This window comes from Aotus nancymaae, unplaced genomic scaffold, assembly GCF_030222135.1.
Source record: "Aotus nancymaae isolate 86718 unplaced genomic scaffold, 86718_ANA_hifiasm-v0.15.2.pri h1tg000079l, whole genome shotgun sequence".
Lineage (NCBI taxonomy): Eukaryota > Metazoa > Chordata > Mammalia > Primates > Aotidae > Aotus > Aotus nancymaae.
Window position 1 is genome coordinate 19,595,360 of NW_026988494.1, and position 19,414 is coordinate 19,614,773.

The following is a 19,414-nucleotide window of genomic DNA, read 5'->3' on the forward strand; positions in this document are numbered from 1 at the left end:
AGTGGTTCCCAGCACAGGCTGGGCAGGCCTAGAAGTCCCCTCTGGGATCCTAAGCCCCACCTCCAAATACCCGCTGTTGTCAGAAAGGATGTGGGAGGAGATCCATCCCAGAGACCAGAAGAGATAAGTCTATCTGATTAATGCAGGGAATTTGAGAGACAAAGGAAAAAATGACAACATTCACACAAAACCTTGCTGAGTGAGCTCCCCCCATTACCTCAGAATCATAATTACATCAGCCTTTCATATTACACACCCTAGTAATTATAATCGGCTAATGGCTTCCCACTGAAATCAGATATTAACTTTTTATTACACCCCCTCAGACCAGCATGGAGACAATCACAGCATCAAGGAAGCCTGGGGTAGTCCCTAGAAGGTCAGCAGCCCCAGTGACCTCCTTCAGGGGCAACCCAGGCCAGTCAACACCCCGCCCACCTAGGACCCGCAGATACTCCTGTTACGGTTGTATCCTGCCCCCTAAGAGAATCCAGTGAGGAATGAGGGGTCCTGAAATCCAGTCCAAACTCACTTGCTTAACTCTGCACCATGGAACAAGTCTTTCTCTAAACCATTCACAGGGTCCCCTCCTCCACTGCACACACTCCTCAAGGTCTAGGTCTAGCCAGACCCTCAGGTCCTCAGCCCACTGGAGAAGAGACGTGTGCTCTTTCAAAAGCATCTGTGATGTAAAGGGATGACTTGTGTGCTAGTCCTGTTTTTCACAACTATGCATAGAGTGACCTTGGACCAGTAATTTCCCATCTTTGAGGCTCAGTTACTCCTACCGTGACAAGGTGGAGGTCTGTTCTGCCATCCTGGTAGGGATGCTGTAAAAATCAAATGAGGTCATGGCTTTGAAAGTACTTTCTATTCTCGACATCCCACATGAACATCAGGCTTTATTAATTATTCAGCTGGCTCTCACCCCCAGGGGTCTTTTGGGAGGCTGGGCTGCCCATCCCCTGGCATGCCAAGCTTGCCTGGCATTCACAGGTTGTCACGCTCCGGTCCTCAGCACTGTGAAGATCTGCAAATCCCATGTGGTAGTCTCGAGAACTACCGCTATTGGGGGAAATACACATTTATATGTTAATTCTTTAGACTTTTGAAAGCATTTGTGCATACATTGTCTCATTTGAACTTCACAACCATTCAGTGATTTGTAGGGAAGGCATTCTCCTCACTTTGCAGCAAAAGAAACAAACTCAGGGGAGTGAAATGACTTCTGGCATTGCATAAATTCAAATTTATACATCTGTAAGAGATACAGGTAGGAATGGGACTTTGTCTCTGGAATCACAGAGCTCATAAGGCCTCGGGTCCAGTAGACACTTAGGCATTAATACTTCTCGAATAATGAGAAGATGAATGAGTGGATAAATAAACAAACATCTCACAGTCATCTGTAAACAGCACCAAATCTGTATTCACATAACAGGAGAGACAGGCACAAGTCAAGACCCCTTTAAGAAGTCAAAGTTACCAGCCTGGTCAATGTGGTGAAACCCCATCTCTACTAAAATTACAAAAATTAGCCAGGCATGGTGGTGGATGCCTGTAATCCCAACTGCTAGGGAGGCTAAGGCAGGAGAATCACTTGACCTGGGATGCCAATATTGCAGTAAGCCAAGATTGCACCATTGCACTCCAGCCTGAGCAACAAGAACAAAACTCCGTCTCAAAAAAAAAAAAAAAAAAAAGAGGCCTGGTGCAGTGGCTCATTCCTGTAATCCCAGCAGTTCGGGAGGTCAAGGCGGGTGGATCACGAGGTCAGGAGTTCGAGATGAGCCTGGCCAAGATGGTGAAACCCCCATCTCTACTAAAAATACAAAAAAATTAGCTGGGCATAGTGGCACGCCTGTAGTCCCAGCTACTTGGGAGGCTGAGGCAGAAAAATCGCCTGAACCCAGGAGGTGGAGGTTGCAGTGAGCCGAGATCACACTACTGCATTCCAGCCTGGGCAACAGAGTGAGACTCCATCTAGAAAAAAAAAGAAAAAGAAAAAAAGTCAACGTTAGCTTGTGCTTTCAAATCCTACCCTGATTATTTTCTGACCTGTCAGACAAACACCTGATAGGTTATATTTGTTTCATAGACTGGAAAACTCAGGTTTAAAGAGGCAAAGTGAAGGGCCCAGTTTAACCTCAAGTGAGTAGGTATATTCAGATGCCACTGCCACCTCCAAGTGGAAGCAAGGTGTGGGACACTAACCTGTGCAGCCTCACCTTGAGGTCTCCCTAAAGATTCCTGAACTCTGGGTAAAAAGTGGAGTTTCTATATCCCTGAGCAGGATGAGAATTGCCCAGCAAAAAATATCTGCAGACCTCTAAGTAGATCAAATTAAAAGCTACCAACAGGGGCTCAGTTGAGAAATGAAGGTTAAAAAAAAAATCCCAAGTCAGAATGTGTGTAAAATATTTTCCCTAGAGGACTTAGTACAGAAGTAGTTTTAATTAACTGTGCATTTCGTTTAAGCTTAGCAGGCAAGTTATTGTACATTAAATAAGTACCAGTTGGTTATTAAGAACATATTTACTTCTGACTTAACTACAACAAGTTATAGATACAGATTTCTGTTAAAGCACGGTCTGGTACATTTGTTTGGAATAATCAAGTGTTCTTTACTCAGGACATAATTGCCTTATTGAATCTGGAGAGGCTCTTCTCTTGGCAATTTATGGCAAACAAATTTCCTCATGTAGTTATTCTGTTCTTTTTTCCAGAAGAAGAAGGAGCAGGGAAGATAGAGATTCTAGAACCCAGGTCTTTGACTCAAGGGGACGAGTTGGTCCAGTGCATGCAGCCTCCCCATCTGGGAGATCTGGATATTAGACCAGGCAGAGAAGCCCAGGTAACTGAGTCTAAATAACAAATAATTGTTTAGTATAAGTACGGCCCATCCACTGTTTGGGACATACTTAAAACAGTTATTCATGACCTGTCTGAAATTCAAATTTTACTGGGCATCCTAGTAATTATTTGCTCAGTTGATGGACCATCAACCCTACTTTTTTTTTTTAATTTATATATTATTTATCGACTTTCCATTGTTATAGGTAAAGATTTAAGTTTCTTTTTATCTCCCCATCCCCCGCTGTCCCTCCCCTAACCCCCAACCCCCAACAGACCCCAGTGTGTGATGTTCCCCTCCCTGTGCCTATGCTTTCTCATAACACCCGCCTATGAGTGAGAACATGTGGTGTTCGGTTTTCTGTTCTTGTGTCGGTTTGCTGAGAATGATGGTTTCCAGATTCACCCATATTCCTACAAAGGTCATGAACGGATCCTTTTTTATGGCTGTGTAGTATTCCATGGTGTATATGTGCCACATTTTCTTTATCCATTCTATCACTGATGGGCGTTTGGGTTGGTTCCAAGTCTTTGCTATTGTAAACAGTGCAGCAATGAACTTACCTGTGAATGTGTCTTTATAATAGAATGATTTATAATCCTTTGGGTATATACCCAGTAATGGGATTGCTGGGTCAAATGGAATTTCTATTTCTAGATCCTTGAGGAATCGCCACACTGCTCCATAATGGTGGAACTAATTTACACTCCCACCAACAATGTAAAAGTGTTCCTATTTCTCCACATCCTCTCCAGCATCTGTTGTCTCCAGATTTTTTAATGATCGCCATTCTAACTGACATGAGATGATATCTCAATGTGATTTTGATTTGCATTTCTCTAATGACCAGTGATGCCGAGCATTTTTTCATATGTTTGTTGGCCTCATAAATGTCTTCTTTTGAAAAGTGTCTGTTCATATCCTTTGCCCACTTTTGAATGGGTTTATTTGTTTATTTCTTGTAAATCTGCTTTAGTTCTTTGTCAATTCTGGATATGAGCCCTTTGTCAGATGGGTAGGTTGCAAAAATTGTTTCCCATTCTGTTGGTTGCCAGTTCACTCTAATGATTGTTTCTTTTGCTTTGCAGAAACTCTTAAGTTTAATTAGATTCTATTTGTCTATTTTGGCTTTTGTTGCCATAGCTTTTGGTGTTTTAGTCATGAAGTCCTTGCCTATGCCTATGTCCTGACTGGTATTGCCTAGGTTTTCTTCTAGGGTTTTTATGGTGTTTGGTCTTATGTTTAAATCTTTAATCCATCTGTAGTTAATTTTAGTGTAAGGTGTCAGGAAGGGGTCCAGTTTCAACTTTCTGCAAATCAACCCTATTCTTGATGGGCCATGAAGGTATTGTTATGTAGGAAGTCACTATGGACACCACCCTCACCCCTAGCTCACTTCTCCATCCACAAGATGCCTTGAGGTGAGTGACATGAGCTAGATAAACACATACTTTTTTGCCCAGATGCAGGGGGAGTCCCCCAGACCCTCTAAACAGATACTCCACTCAGCAGTAGCCATTACCTTGTATTCTCTCACTCTCTCTCCTGCTCAGTCTCCTCTGTGGGTCACAGATCACATGGTCATTGATACGGTTTGGATATGTGTTCCCACCCAAATCTCATGATCAGTTACAATCCTTAATGTTGGAGGTGGGTTTAGTGTGAGGTGATTGGATCATAGGGGTGGATCCTTCATGAATGGTTTAGCACCATCCCCTTAGTGCTTGTCTCTAGAAATCTGGTTGTTTAAAAGCATGTAGCACCTCCCCTCACTCTTCCTCCTACTCCAGCCATGCAAGATATGCCTGCTTCCTCTCACATTCTGCCATGACTGTAAGTTTCCTGAGGCCTCCCCAGAAGCCAAGCAGAAGCCTCTATGCTTCCTGTACAGCCTGCAGAACCATGAGCCAATTAAACCTCTTTTCTTTATAAATTACCCCGTGTCAATCATCTTTCTTTTTTTTTTTTTTTTTAGTTAAAACTATATGTTTTATTTAAGAATTGCAGAAGAAGCTTCTCCAACTTATTTTCTTTTTTTTTTTTGAAAGAAAGAAAGAAAAAGAATAAAGAAGAGGAGGAAAAAGGAAGAGAAAGAGAGAGAGAGAATGGGAGTATTGCTTTCTTGCCCAGGATAGAATGCAGTTTAGTAATGGGTATTGAAAACCTCTTTTATACCAATAATTATACTTGATGTAAACAGGAAGGAATAAGGGAAGAAAATAACAAACGAGCAGCCAACCAATATTTCATTTAAACCGATGAAATGCTATGCAATTACTGAGGAGTGATTTACTTCCAATTATGTAGTCACTTATGGAATAGGTGTGAGGTGGTAATGTATGTTTTATGTATTTGAAGTGGAGAGTTCTATAAATGTTTATTAAGTTTACTTGTTCCGGGTCTGAATTCAAGTCCTGGATGTCCTTGTTAATTTTCTGTCTCGTTGATCTATAAAATCATTAGCTCTTCTTGTTACATTGATCCTTTTGCCATTATGTAATGTCCTTCTTTGCCTCTGTTGCTCTTTGTTGCTTTAAAGTCTACTTTATCAGAGGCGAGAATTGCATCTCCTTTTTATTTGTTTATTTTTACTCTCTGATTGGTTGATAATCTTCCTCCTTCTCTTTGTTTTGAGTCTTTGTGTATCGTTGCATGTGAGATGGGTCTGGATGCAGCATACCAATGGGTTTTGGCTTTTTATCCGATTAGAATATATATAACTTTAATACTGGCATTTGATGCTAGCTGGCTGTTTTGCCCATTAGTTAGTGTAAATTTTTCATTGTGTTAATGTTCTTTTCTTTTTGATATATTTTTGGAAAGGCTGATATTGGTTGTTCCTTTATATGTATAGTGCTTCTTTCAGAAGCTCTTGTAAAGCAGGCCTGGTGGTGGTGAACTCTCTAAGTACTTGTTTGTTTGCAAAGGATTTAATTTTTCCTTCGATTATAAAGCTTAGTTTGGCTGGATAGGAAATTCTGGGTTGAAAGTTCTTTTCTTTAAGGATGTTAAATATTGGTCCCCACTCTTTTCTGGCTTGTAGGGTTTCTGCTGAGAGATCTGCTGTAAGTCTGATAGGTTTCCCTTTATGGGTAACCTGACCTTTCTCTCTGGCTGCCCTTAGTATTTTCTCCTTCATTTCAACCCTAATAAATCTGGCAATTATGTGCCTTGGGGTTGTTCTTCTTGAAGAATATCTTTGTGGTGTTCTCTGTATTACCTGGAGTTGAATATTACCCTGTCTTGCCAGGTTGGGAAAGTTTTCCTGAATGATATCCTGAAGAGTATTTTCCAACTTGGATTCATTCTCTTCATCACATTCAGGTACACCTATCAAACGTAAATTAGGTCTTTTCACATAGTCCCATATTTCCTGGAGACTTTGCTCATTCCTTTTCATCCTTTTTTCTCCAATCTTGTCTTCTCGTTTCATTTCACTGAGGTGGTTCTCGACTTCTGATGTCCTTTCTTCTACTTGATCAATTCGACTGTTTAAACTTGTGCATACTTCGCGAAGTTCTCGTGTTGTGTTTTTCAGCTCCATCAATTCACTTATATTCCTCTCTAAATTGTCCATTCTCGTTAACATTTCATCAAACCTTTTTTCAAGGTTCTTAGTTTCTTTACATTGGGTTAGAACAAGTTCTTTTAATGCACAGAAGTTTCTTATCACCCACGTTTTGAAGCCTGCTTCTGTTATTGGAACACACTCGTAATCTATTAAGCCTTGTTCCATTACTGATGAGGAATTGCGATCCCCTGTAGAGGGAGAGGCATTCTGATTTTGAGTATTCTCTGCCTTTTTACGCTGATTTCTTCCCTTCATTATATATTTATCCATCTGTTGTCTTTGTAATTACCGACTTTCTAGCTAGGTCTCTGAGCAGACGTCCAACTTGTTGATTCCCAGCGCCGAAATCTGAGCAGTCCACTGCGCCCGCCAAAACAGCGGTGTTAAGATTGATGGTGCTTTTCTGTCCGGGAATCTCCGGACTCCGCACCAAGAACTGGCTCGCTAAGGCACCAGCAAAACCGCTGTGCCGGCCACAAGAGTCGCCCTGGCGACCCGTGGGGCTCCTCTGCTGGGAATCTCCTGGTCCGTGAGCAACAAATATTCGTCTGAAAGTGTGGCGTCCTCTCGTTCTCTGCGCTTTCACTGGGAGCTAGGAGCCCGAGCTGCTAGTGATCAGCCATCTTCATCATCTCTTTCTAACAATGCAAGAATGGACTAATACAGTCATAGAGCCATGAGGTAGTCCTCTGGCTAACAAATGAGGAAACTGAGGGCCAGGAAACAAAGTGACATGAGCAAGATTATAGAGCCAATTGCTGGCAGAGCTTGGTTTTATGGTCATCATTCATCATCACCATCATTTATTAGGATCCACTAGTATTAGTATCAGGGAGTGTTAATCGTATGTCAGGCCCTTTGCTTAGGAATTTCCATCACAGTAACCCTATGAGAAAGATATTTTATTGTTTCTATTTTTTTTTTTTTTTTTGAGATGGAGTTTTGCTCTTGTTACTCAGGCTGGAGTGCAATGGTGCGATCTCGGCTCACCGCAACCTCCGCCTCCTGAGTTCAAGCAATTCTCCTGCCTCAGCCTCCCGAGTAACTGGGACTACAGGCATGTGCCACCATGCCCAGCTAATTTTTGTATTTTTAGTGGAGACAGGGTTTCACCATGTTGACCAGGATGGTCTCAATCTCTTGACCTTGTGATCCACCCGCCTCAGCCTCACAAAGTGCTGGGATTATAGACATGAGCTGCTGCGCCTGGCCCGTTTCAAAGTCTCAACTCAGAATCCACAAGTTCTCCCCATGACACCACGTTACTCTTTCCTCTTCAACTGTTTTGTCTCTTTCTTCACTTCTTCTATCCTCATCTTTAAAGAGGTCTATAGTATCCAACATCTACTAAAAGCTCAATACTGAGCCAGGCACTCTGGCAAACTGATTTTTAAAAATGCAAAATGGGCTAGGCGCGGTGGCTCACACCTGTATTCCCAGCACTTTGGGAAGCCAAGGTGGGCAGATCACCTGAGGTCAGGAGTTCAAGACCAGCCTGACCAACATGGAGAAACCCCATCTCTACTAAAAATGCAAAATTAGCCAGGTGTAATGGCCCATGCCTGTAATCCCAGCTACTCGGGAGGCTGAGGCAGGAGAATCTCTTGAACCTGGGAGGCGGAAGTTGTGGTGAGCCAAGATCGTGCCGTTGCAATCCAGCCTGAGCAACAAGAACAAAACTCCATGTCAAAAAAAGAAAAAGAAAACTGAAAAAGATTGAGAGGCAGCATGCAGAGTGTCTAACAGCACAGAGCATGGAGTCCAGTTGCCTGGATTTGAATCTTAACATCTGCACTCACAAACTGGTGAGCCCAGACAAATTATGTAACCTTTTGGTGGCTTCCTTTCCTAATTAGTAAAATGATATGATATAATAATAGTGCTTAGAGTAGTGCCTGGCACATGATAAGCACTGTATAAATATTTACCATGGCTGCTAGCATAACAAAGTGCCTGAAATCTGAGAACTGAATAATTAGCAGAGCTCAGCAGAGCCTGCAGAGCAAAGAGCTAGATCCTACTTTGTGGCTGGTAAGTGCCTTTCCATCCTTTGTTATCTTGAAGCCATTGGGGAAATAGCCCAGGACAGCAAAAGATGCTCCCAAATACTGTGTATTCAACCTCAAATCCCATGTTAACCATAACATAGGCCAATAAATATGACAACCTGGTTCTAGGATTTTTAGAAGAGTTTCCCTTTCTAGTATTCTTTTACATTATGGTCAGAAATCATGTAAAAGTATTCAAAATTCCAACATTTATGAATCCATAATATTTCTTTCAGCCTGTCTTCCCCAACCATAAGAAGTACATCAAACTACTGTGAGACAGGACTCCCACTACACGGCTACCAAAAAGTTAGAAACATGTGATGGCCACAAGTATAGCCATACTGTTATATGGAGAAATAGTCGGTCGTATTAAGACACAAACTTATGTTAGGTCTGATATTAAATTGCAGTTACTGAAATAAATGGTCTGATATTTATTTATTATATCAGATATGATTTCAAAATGATTGAAAGAGAGCTTTCAAAAATACAGAAAGTACAGGATGTATATAATTGGCCATCACAAAAGTAATCTAAATTTCTAAAAATTTAATTAAAAAGAAGTAGAAGACCTTAAGACCAATCATCAGAGGTAAAAATTAAAACTATTAAGCAGGTAATAAACTATCAAAAGTTTCTATAACCAGATGGCTTTAGCAGTGAATTCTATTAGTCTTTTAAGGATTAGATAATTTCCAAATTATAAACATTGATCCAGAGCATCGGTAAACATGAAAAGCTAACAGTCATTTTATAAAGTTGGCATACATCTTGTACCAAAAATGAAAAAGATGAACCAAAATAGGAAATGATAAACTAATTCCACTATGAATATAGATGCTAAATCTCTAAGGAAAATAATAGCATATGGAATGCAATTGTACATGAGAAGATTGATCAACTGTTACCAAGAATGACTCATCCTAGGAAGGACAGAACATGTTATAATTAGGAAGTCTATTAATACAAAATACCACATTAATTAGAAAAACTTAAAATAATCTCAATCATGGCCCCAAAATTATTCAGTAACCGGTTTTTTTTTTTGTTTGTTTGTTTGTTTTTGCAGAAAACCATTTGGAAAAAAAACAATGAAAGAATTTCCTAATATAATAAAAACTATCACGTTTAAACAACCTACCTACATTATATCTGCTCACAGTGAGCCTATAAGTTATCTACTACCACAAAAATGCCATGTAACAAGTCACCCCAAAGCTCAGTGGCTTAAATCAACCATAATTAGTTTAACTTATGAGTCTGAAGGCCAGCTAAGTGGTTCTTCTAGTCTTGACTGACCTCATACCTGTGAAGAAGGTTGATGGGTTTGGGGATGATGTCACTGAGTTTCAACTGGGTTAACTAGCATAACTCCACTCCACTCCAAGTATCTCTCATCTTCTAACAGGGTGCCACAGGCATGTCTTTCTCATGGACATAGAAGAGTGCAATGGTGAGCAAGACCACTTTAAAGCCACTGTGTGCTTTATGTTTGCTACCATCCCGTTGGCCAAGCGACATGGCCAAGCTCAAAGTCAGAGCACAAGAACCCTCCAAGTTACACAGCGAACGGTGTAATTGCAGGGAGAAATGGAGACCGATGCCGTTTGTCAGTCCATAACATTAGCCTCAGGGCAACTGTGTCAGCTCTACTGCACAATAATAGATTTTACGTTAAAATTTTATTTTTTACATAAGAAGTAAATAGTCTATGATCAAATAAGTTTGGTAGGTGCTAGGTGTAATAATAAATAATATTAAACAGGTTTGTTCTCAATAGGAATTCTCAAGTTTTTATGTGTATTACGGTTTCTATGTGAAGATCATAGTCTTTCCCAAACCAGTTTGAACACAGAGCCCGTTCGTTTTTTACGGAGCATTTGGAAGGCTGGATGATTATAGGACATACTTTGGGCAAAGTAAAAGATATAAATTCTTTTGAATGGCACTCACAATAGCTGAAAACAAAAGGAGTAAAACGCCATTATATACTCAGAATTAATCTTGATAATAAATAAGCAGGATTTATATAAGTAAAACAACAAAACTTCACTGAGAGGTATAAAATAAAAATTTAATTAAATAGAGACACACTATCATCCTGAAAGAAAAGAATCAATATGGTAAAGAAAGCAATTTTTCTAAGTTGATTTATAGATTTAACGTAACCCCAATGAAAATCTCAATGAAATAATAATACCCTAGTTTTGGCGGTAAAAACAGACATCTTCATACACTGCTGGTGAGAGTTTAAATTGGTGCAATCTTTTTAAAAAGCAATTTGGAGCCTTAAAATTGCTCATACCTGTTGACCCAGATTTAGAAATATACCCTAAGGGAATGATCAAATGTGAACAAAAATCTATTTACACAGATTTTCATTACAACACTGTTTGAAGGAGAAAAAAATGGTAATAACCTAAATATCCACCAATAGCGGCATCACTAAATGGATTTTCAGAATTTTATTTAAGTAAATATCATGCAATATTAAAACTTGTGATTCCAAACTTTAATCAGATGTGAAAATGCTTACAAGGTAACTTGGGGAGGGAGGCAGAAGCAAGATATAAGTTGTATTCAATATGAGCCCAACCCTGTTACCCGTGTTCCTCTAGAATAAAATCATGAGGAAATAAAATGTTACTGTTAATATTTCTGGATTCCATTTATTTTAATTTTTTATACTCCCTGATTTTATATAATAAACATGTGTTATATTTAGTTTTAAAGAATTATCCCAGTAAATGTTTCAAGGATGAAATAAAAAATCATCCAAGAAAACAGTAAGTGGGATCAACCAGGGTAGGGAAATCGTTGAGGGAAATGTCACACCAGAGGCAGAAATTATCCCACCAAATAAAAAAGAAGTTATTAACTACACTATGGTACTAGTTCAAGAACTGACATATCAACTAGCAAAACTCTCTCCAAAGGCTGTAAGTATAAAATAATATGAAAAATAATAACAGAAGTATCATAACCTACTAGGAAGCACTAAATTTTCCAATAAATGGTTTCAGAAAAATTTACCATTTGGAGGGAAAATAGTTCCTTATCACATACTCTACACAGACAAAACAAATTTTCAAGGGTTTAAAGAGTTCAATCTAAAGCAATTAGACTACAAAAAATTAAGTAACAATGTAAATGAACAATTCAACTTAGAAAAGATAGAACTCCTCAAAGCATAATCCGTAGAAAAGCCATGTGGAAAAGAGTGGCAGGGGCCATAGTTTTACTATTTTAATAACTAAAAGATTTTAAACTTCAAGATAATCAAATCAAATACAAAATTATTAGCAGGCATCACAGCTTGGGGAAAATATTTCCAACAAATAGAACTTATAAAGATTCAATGACCTTTACTTATGAAGGACCTTCACAGATCCCTCAGACATGGAAAACAATATTCTGTACAGCCAACTCTTCACGGGGACAGATGTCAGCAACTCTGCTGCTTTTCTGTGTGCAATCTCCCAAAGCCTCAGTTTCCTCACCTACAAAATGAGCATAACCATCTAAGAGAGTTGTTGTGAGGATTACATGGGATAAAATCTATAAACTGCTTTAGCACATATCTGGCATTAGTGAGTACTCAATACATGTTAACTAAAAGCACTTGTATGCATTTGATAAATGTCAATCTGGCATCTACCATGAGATGGGAACTGTGCTAGACACTAGGGATAAAATAAAACGGAGTGGGCACAGTGAGTCATGGAGCTGGGAAATCCACTCATTCTCGTTTCCAGGGTGCATAAAAGTCTTCTAGGGGTGATAGTTTTAAATGAAGAATAAAGGATGAAATGTCAGCTAGACAAGGGGACAGAAGAGTAATTGTCTCCTTCTTGTCTCTGATTTTACTCATTTGATTCTTTTGGCTTTTTTTCTTGGTCTAGCAGAAGGTATGTTAATTTTAAGTTTTCAGATAAACAACTTTTTGTTTCATTGATATTTTGTATTTTTTTTAAGTATCAATTTCATTTATTTCTGATCTTTATTATTTCTTTTCTTCTACTAATTTTGTGTTTGGTTTATTCTTGCTTTTTTAGTTTCTTGAGGTGCATTTTCAGGTTGTTTATTTAAAGCTTGTTTTTTGAACACAGGCATTTATTGCTATAATCTTCCATCATAGAGTTGCTTTTGCTGTATCCCACAGAATTTGGTATGTTGTTTTCTATTTTCACTTGTCTCGAATAATTTTTTAGTTTACTTTTTAATTTCTTTATTGACCATTTGTTGTTCAGGAATACATTGTTTAATTTCCAGGAATTTGTAGAGTTTGCAACATTCCTTCTGTTACTGATTTTTAACAGAGTAATTGAGGTAGAGATGACAGCCTATGTGAATACTGGGAGATGAAACAGCACGGAGGTGATTCTTATACCACACAAATGCTCATCATCGCAGTAGAGAAAGTTTAAGGTGGAGTGCGGAGAAGGAGGAAGCTAGAGGAGTTAGCAGGGTCTCCAGGTGCTTGGTTAGGAAGCTTGAATTTACTTCGAGGGTGACAGGAAGCCCTAAAAGGGTTTTCAGTAGGCATGTGACCTGTACTCTGAAATGAACACTCTAGCTGCAATGTGGAAAATAAATTGGAAAAAGCCAAGATGAGAGGCAGACAGACCTCTGAGGAGCTGATGCCTAGAAAGGATGATGGTGGCTGAGCCGGACCGGGGCCACAAGGATGAAGCACTGTAGACAGATTTGAGGGATATTTAGGAAACAAAATGAACAAACAAGGTGACTGATTGAATGCAGGAACCAAGTGGCAGGGATTAGTTAAGGTTCACACTCAGAAATCCCAGAGCTTTCAGAACATGAGTGTACAACAGACAAAAATGGCAAAGGTCAGAAAGACACGGTTCAAAAAAAGCCACAAATGGCAGAATCAAAATAGACATTTGAGAAATATTCTGTATTAGTTGTAATTAAAGATATATTAATTTCTAAGGAATATAATTTACCATCAGTCAAATTGTATGTATTAAATGTATATTCAGAAATATGTAAATTACTTTTAGGTTCAGTTTTAGGAGTGTTTGCTATCTAGACATACTGGTGAATGAGTGAGTGGTCATTTATCAGTCTATGTTTATTCTACTGGATGGGTTCAACCAATAAGTCATTTGTTTCTTTTTAGCTTTTTTAACTGATACATTAATAATTATACATATTTATGGGGTACATGTGATATTTTGTTATATGCATACAATATATAATAATCAAATAAGAGGAATTAGGATATTCATCACCCAAAACCCTTATCATTTCTTTGTGCTGATGACACTCCAAATCTTCTTTTCTAGCTATTTTGAAATATACAATAAGTTATTGTTAACTATCATTACCCTGTTGTACTATCAAACACTTTAATTTATTCCTTCTAACTGTGTTTTTGTACCCATTAGCCAGACACTCTTTATTCCTTTCTCCCCACTACCCTTCCCAGCCTCTGGTAGCCGTCATTCTACTCTTTGCCTTCATGAGATCAACTTTTTTAACTTCTACTTATAAGTGAGAACATGCAATATCTGCCTTTCTGTGCCTGGCTTATTGCATTTAATATAATGACTACCAGTGTTGCTGAAATTACGGAAGTTTCTTTGTTTTTATGGCTGAATAATATTCCACTATGTAGATACACCATATTTTGTTTATCCATTTATTTCTTGCTTCCTATCTCATCTAATGTGGATAGTGCTGTTTATTCATTTATTTGTTTGCTTCCCCATCTTATCTAATGTGAATAGTGCTGCAATAAACATAGAAGTGCAGATAACTCTTCAGTATTCTAATTTCCTTTCTTTTGGATACATGCCCAGTGGTGGGATTATTGGATTATATGATAGATCTATGTTTAGGTTTTTGAGAACCCTCCAAACTGTTTTTTTTAGTGGCTGTACTAATTTACATTCTCACCAATAGTGTTTTAGTGTTCTCCTTCTTCCACATCTTCACTAGCATTTGTTTTTTGTCTTCTTGATAATAACCATTTTAAGTGGGATAGATAATATCTCAATGTGGTTTTAATTTGCACAATGTGGTTTTAATTTGCCCTTCATACTAGTGATGTTGAGCATTTTTTCATATACTTGTTAGCCATATGTGTGTTTTTTTCTGAGAAATTTCTATTCAAATCATTTGCCCATTTCAATTGGATTATTTGGGTATTATTTGTGTGTGGTTGTGTTGCTATTTTATTGAGTTTCTTATATATTCTGGTTATTAATCCCTTTGCAGATATATAGTTGGCAAATATTTTCTCACATTCTGTAGGTTGTCTTTTCTGTCTGTTGATTGTTTCGTTTGCTGTGCAGAAGTTTAGTTTACTGTAATCTCATTTATTTATTTTTATTTTTGTTGCTTGTGCTTTTGAGGTCTTACCCAAAATATCCTTGCCCAGGTCAATGTACTGAAGCATTTCTCCAATGTTTTCTTACAGTAGTTTTAGAGTTTCAGATCTTACATTTAAATCTTTAATCCATTTTTATTTGATTTGTGTATATGTTGAGAAATAGGGGCCTAATTTCATTCTTCTGCATATGGATATCCAGTTTTCCCAGCACCATTTATGGAAGGGACTGTCCTTTCCCAAATGTATGTTTTTGGCACCTTTGTTGAAAATGAGTTGTCTGTACATGTGTAGATTCATTGCTAGATTATCTATTCTGTTTCATCGATCTATATTTCTGTTTATATGCCAGTGTCATGCTGTTTTGTTTACTACTAGAGTTTTGTAGTCTGGTAGTGTGACGTCTCCAGCTTTATTCTTTTTGCTCAGGATTGCTTTGGCTATTTGGGGTCTTTTGTGCTTCCATACACATTTTAGGATTTTTTTTTTCTATTTCTATGAAGAATGTCACTGGTATTTTCATAAGGTTTGGATTGAATCTGTAGATTATTTTCAGAAGTATGGAAATTTTAACAATATTTATTCTTTCAATCCATGAGAATGGATTTTCCATTTTTTTATACTCCTCAATTTCTTTCACCAGTGTTTTATAATTTTTATTGTAGATATCTTTCACTTATTTGGTGAAATTTATTTCTAGATTTTTTTAGTTATTGTAAATAGGGTTGCTTTCTTGATTTCTTTTTCAGACTGTTCACTGTTGTAATTTATAAATGCTACTGGTTTGTATATGGTGATTTTGTATCCTGAAGCTTTACTAATAAATTTATTTTTCTCAAATAGGCTTTGTAGGTCTCTTTCTCTCTTGTCTTCTTCAGGACTTTCTGTTATGTGAAGGTTAGTTTGCTTGATAATGTCCCATAATTCTCATAGCCCTTCATTACTCTTTTTCACTCATTTTTTTTTTTTGCTTCTCTACTTGAGTAATTTCAGTATAAGTTCTGTCTTCAAACTTGGTAATTCTTTCCTGTATTTGACTGAGGCTATTATTAAACCTTGTTAATGAATTTTATACTTCAGTTATTTTATTTTTTATTTCTAGGATTTCTGTTTGTACTTTTTAACTTTCTACTTCTTTGAAAAAAAATTTGTTTCCTGGATTGTTCTGTAAATTGTATTTAGTTTCTATCCATATTTTCTTGTGATTTCCTGAACTCCTTAAAAAGAATTATTCTAAATTCTCTGTTTGATATTTCATAGATCTTCAGTTCTTCTGAGTCTGTTGTTAAAACTTTGTTGGTTTCCTTTGGTTTGCTGTATTTGCGAGTTTTCACCATCCTTTTGTCTTTACACTGATGCTTGTGCATTTGAGAAGAGAGCCACTTCTTCCAGTTGGTGCAGGTGTTTTTGGTTGGTGTTTTACCTATGCTACTTTGCATCATAACTTAAACACTGGCCTGTAGTTTCTGCCTGTTACAGGAAGGACTGCAGTCAGCACCACAACTAAAATACTGCACTGGAACTAATTCATTGCCCTGCTGTTGTTTCCTGGTCTGGGTAAAACTTGCAGTGAGCACTGGATGTTAAATGTTTCCCTGGACTATACTACTGCCCTGCCATTGTTGCTCATCTGGAGAAGACTTGATCAGGCATCAGATCCCAAACCTGACCTTTTAGTTCTTTCTGAGCCAAGGGAAGGCTCCACATAAGTACCTGAGCTTTGTGAAAAATCCAGCCAGGGATTTGAGTTTTCCCATGGACTATTCTCCCTGTAGCAGTTTGATGCTGGCCAGTCTCTTCTACATGGTCGTCCCACTGACTGGAATTCCAAATAGCCACCAAGATCTGCATCCCAGTTTCTGTAATTAGTGCTCTGCTATTTTTCCCCAATTCACTCCATATGGGTTAGCCCTTCTGGCACTATCAACGGTTCTTGTGGGATGGGACTGGAGTGGGCTTTCTGCAAAGATTCTCAGATTTTTAGGGAGATTAAATGTACACCTGCAATTCCCTCCTCTCACCTCAGAAACTGTTGGTTTAGGGAAATTCTCTATGCGTGGCATTATGCTGGCTTTGGGGAGAGAGTGCACAACAGTTTGAAATGACTGTCTCTCTTACCAGTTGTGGCTTCTCTTTATTCTGTGGGCCCAGTGGGTTTCTCCACTTTTCCCCCAAGTTCTGGTAAACTTATAAAGATATTCTTGTCTTCAAATATTTTCTAGATGTATTTTTGTGAAGGGAGTGATACCAAGGGATCTTCTATTCTGCCATCTTTCTGATGCCACTCTTCCAGAATTTCTCTCAAATAACAAGTCTTGGTTGACCACCCACTATATACAGGCACCATGGTAAGTGCCAGAGATGCAAGTTAAATGAGTCCCTCTTCTTCCTCTCAGTAAAATACAGACACATGTATATTTTTAATGGTAGTTGTTACTCTAAGTTCTAAAGATATGAGCATAAAAAAAACTATTCTCTTCCTACAACTCAACAACAACAACAAAAAAAAAAACAAACAACCCAATTACATATGGACATACAGAGTAATGGAGTCTTTTGTAGTCTTCAGTGTCTACTTTTCAAGGAGGGTGGGAGGGGAGTGAGGGTTAAAAAATTACACTATTGAGTACAATTTCATTATTTGAGTGATGGGTGACTAAAAGCTTGGAGTTTATGGTACAATATTGCATGTAATAAATCTGTACTTGTACCCCCTAAATATACAAATATTTTTTAAAAATATAAATAAATAAAAATGGGCAAAGGACTTGAAATAGATATTTCTCCAAAGATGATATACAAACCAACAAATCACTGGTTACATGGCAGCGTCATTAAGTAGTTATTTAGCACAGGCACTACAAGAAGATGAGAGTGACAACTAAATCAGACTTGAGGGAAGGGAAGAAGTATCAGAAGAGATGACACTGAAGCCAGGGTTCTTTTGGGTCATGGGATAAACATGAAGAAGTAAGATGTTAACATTCTACTACAGAACCTCAGGGAGAAATAGAAAGAAAAAAAAGTCTTTCTGCTAAAATCTCCAGTCTCCTCCAATTGGGCAAGTCAAGACTGTGCTCACAGAAAGATTTCTCCTTAAGGGCATGCAGGGGTGTAGGTGTACTGCCATCCAGTGGCAAGATAGAAGGTGCAGACTAATTGTTTTACATATCCTTCTTCTAAGCCACTACTGAGAAGATCTGAGGAATTTGGGGGGAAGGAAATGTCACAAAATAAATAAAAGACAGTGACCATGAGAAATGGGCAGAAGCTTTGTTTAACCTCCTAAGAAGAGATGCTGCCTTTATTACATATGTATGTTTCTAAGAAGCACGAATAATTAAATGGCTGTCTCCCTTTTTTTTCCTTTCCCATCACCATTATTGATGGACACAAGGTCTAGCTTAAGTACCAGGAGAAGCCAAGTAGATTGAATTGGTCCATGGCACATTCATCCAACTAAGTCGTAGAATCCAAAATTCACCTCTTTGTCTTTTAAGCAATCTCATTTTAAATATAGTATAATATTTTACCCATCAGTATGAATGTCCACCTCTAGCTATTGGTCATTACTTATATCAAATCTGAGAATAAGATCACTGGATGAAAGCAACCTAGGACATATTCATTCAACAAATATTTTTTTCATGGCAGTTGTTATTCTATGTTCTGAAGATATAAACATGGAAGACCTGTTCTTTTCCTACAACTCAACAACAACAAAAAAATCCAATTTTAAAAATTGGCACAGTTCTTGAAATGGACATTTCCTTAAGAAGATACATAAATGGTCAACAAGCATATGAAAAGATACTCACCATCACTAATCATTAGGGAAATGCAAATCAAAACCACAGTGAGATACCATCTCAAACCCATTAGGATGGCTACTTTCAAAAAACAAACCTGAAAACAAGTGTGGACAAGGACATGGAGAAATTTGAACCCTCGTGCACTGTTGCTGGGACTATAAAATGATGCAGCCCTTATGAAAAAGTGTGGTAATTCCTTAAAAAATTAAAAATAGAATTTATGATTCAGCATTTCCATTTCTGGATATACATCCAAAAGAATTGAAAGCAGGTGTTGAAGAGATATTTACACACCTATGTTCATAGTAGCATTATTCACAAAAGCCAAAGGTGGAAGCAACCCAAATGTCCGCTGACAAGTGAGTAGATAAGTGCAGGGTATACACACAATGGAATTTTCAGCCTTAAAAGGAAAGGAAATTATGATACATACTACAGCACAGATGAACACTGGGGACACTGTGCCAAGTGAAATAAAAAGACAAATGCTGTATGATTCCACTTACATGAGCTACCTAGAGGAGTCAAATTCATCCAGACAGAAAGTAAAATGATTGCTGCCAGGGTCTGGGTAGAGAGGAGAATGGGAAATATGTGTTTAACAAATACAGCGTTTCAATTTGAGATGGTGAAAAGAGTTCTGGGAGATTAAGTATATTCACATTGTCATGTGAATATTCATATAACATTGTTTATATTCACATTGTTATGTGAATATACTTTACTGAACTATATACTTAAAATGGTAAAGATGGTAAAATTTCTGTCATG

General features: G+C 37.9%; 1 protein-coding gene across 34 annotated transcripts in view; it reads left to right on the plus strand.

Moving 5' to 3' along the window:
- The window catches only part of GFRA2 (GDNF family receptor alpha 2), a 410,970-nt gene that overhangs the window by 168,633 nt on the left and 222,923 nt on the right, over positions 1-19,414 (plus strand). For 32 of the 34 annotated variants that reach the window (XM_064368864.1, XM_064368853.1, XM_064368852.1 and 29 more), the window contains one exon: positions 2,727-2,854. The gene's annotated coding sequence lies outside the window, so the exon portion shown is untranslated. Of the gene's footprint in view, positions 1-2,726; positions 2,855-17,152; positions 17,180-19,414 lie in introns of those variants that run through there. The other 2 variants (XM_064368862.1, XM_064368885.1) reach the window with 2 other exon arrangements.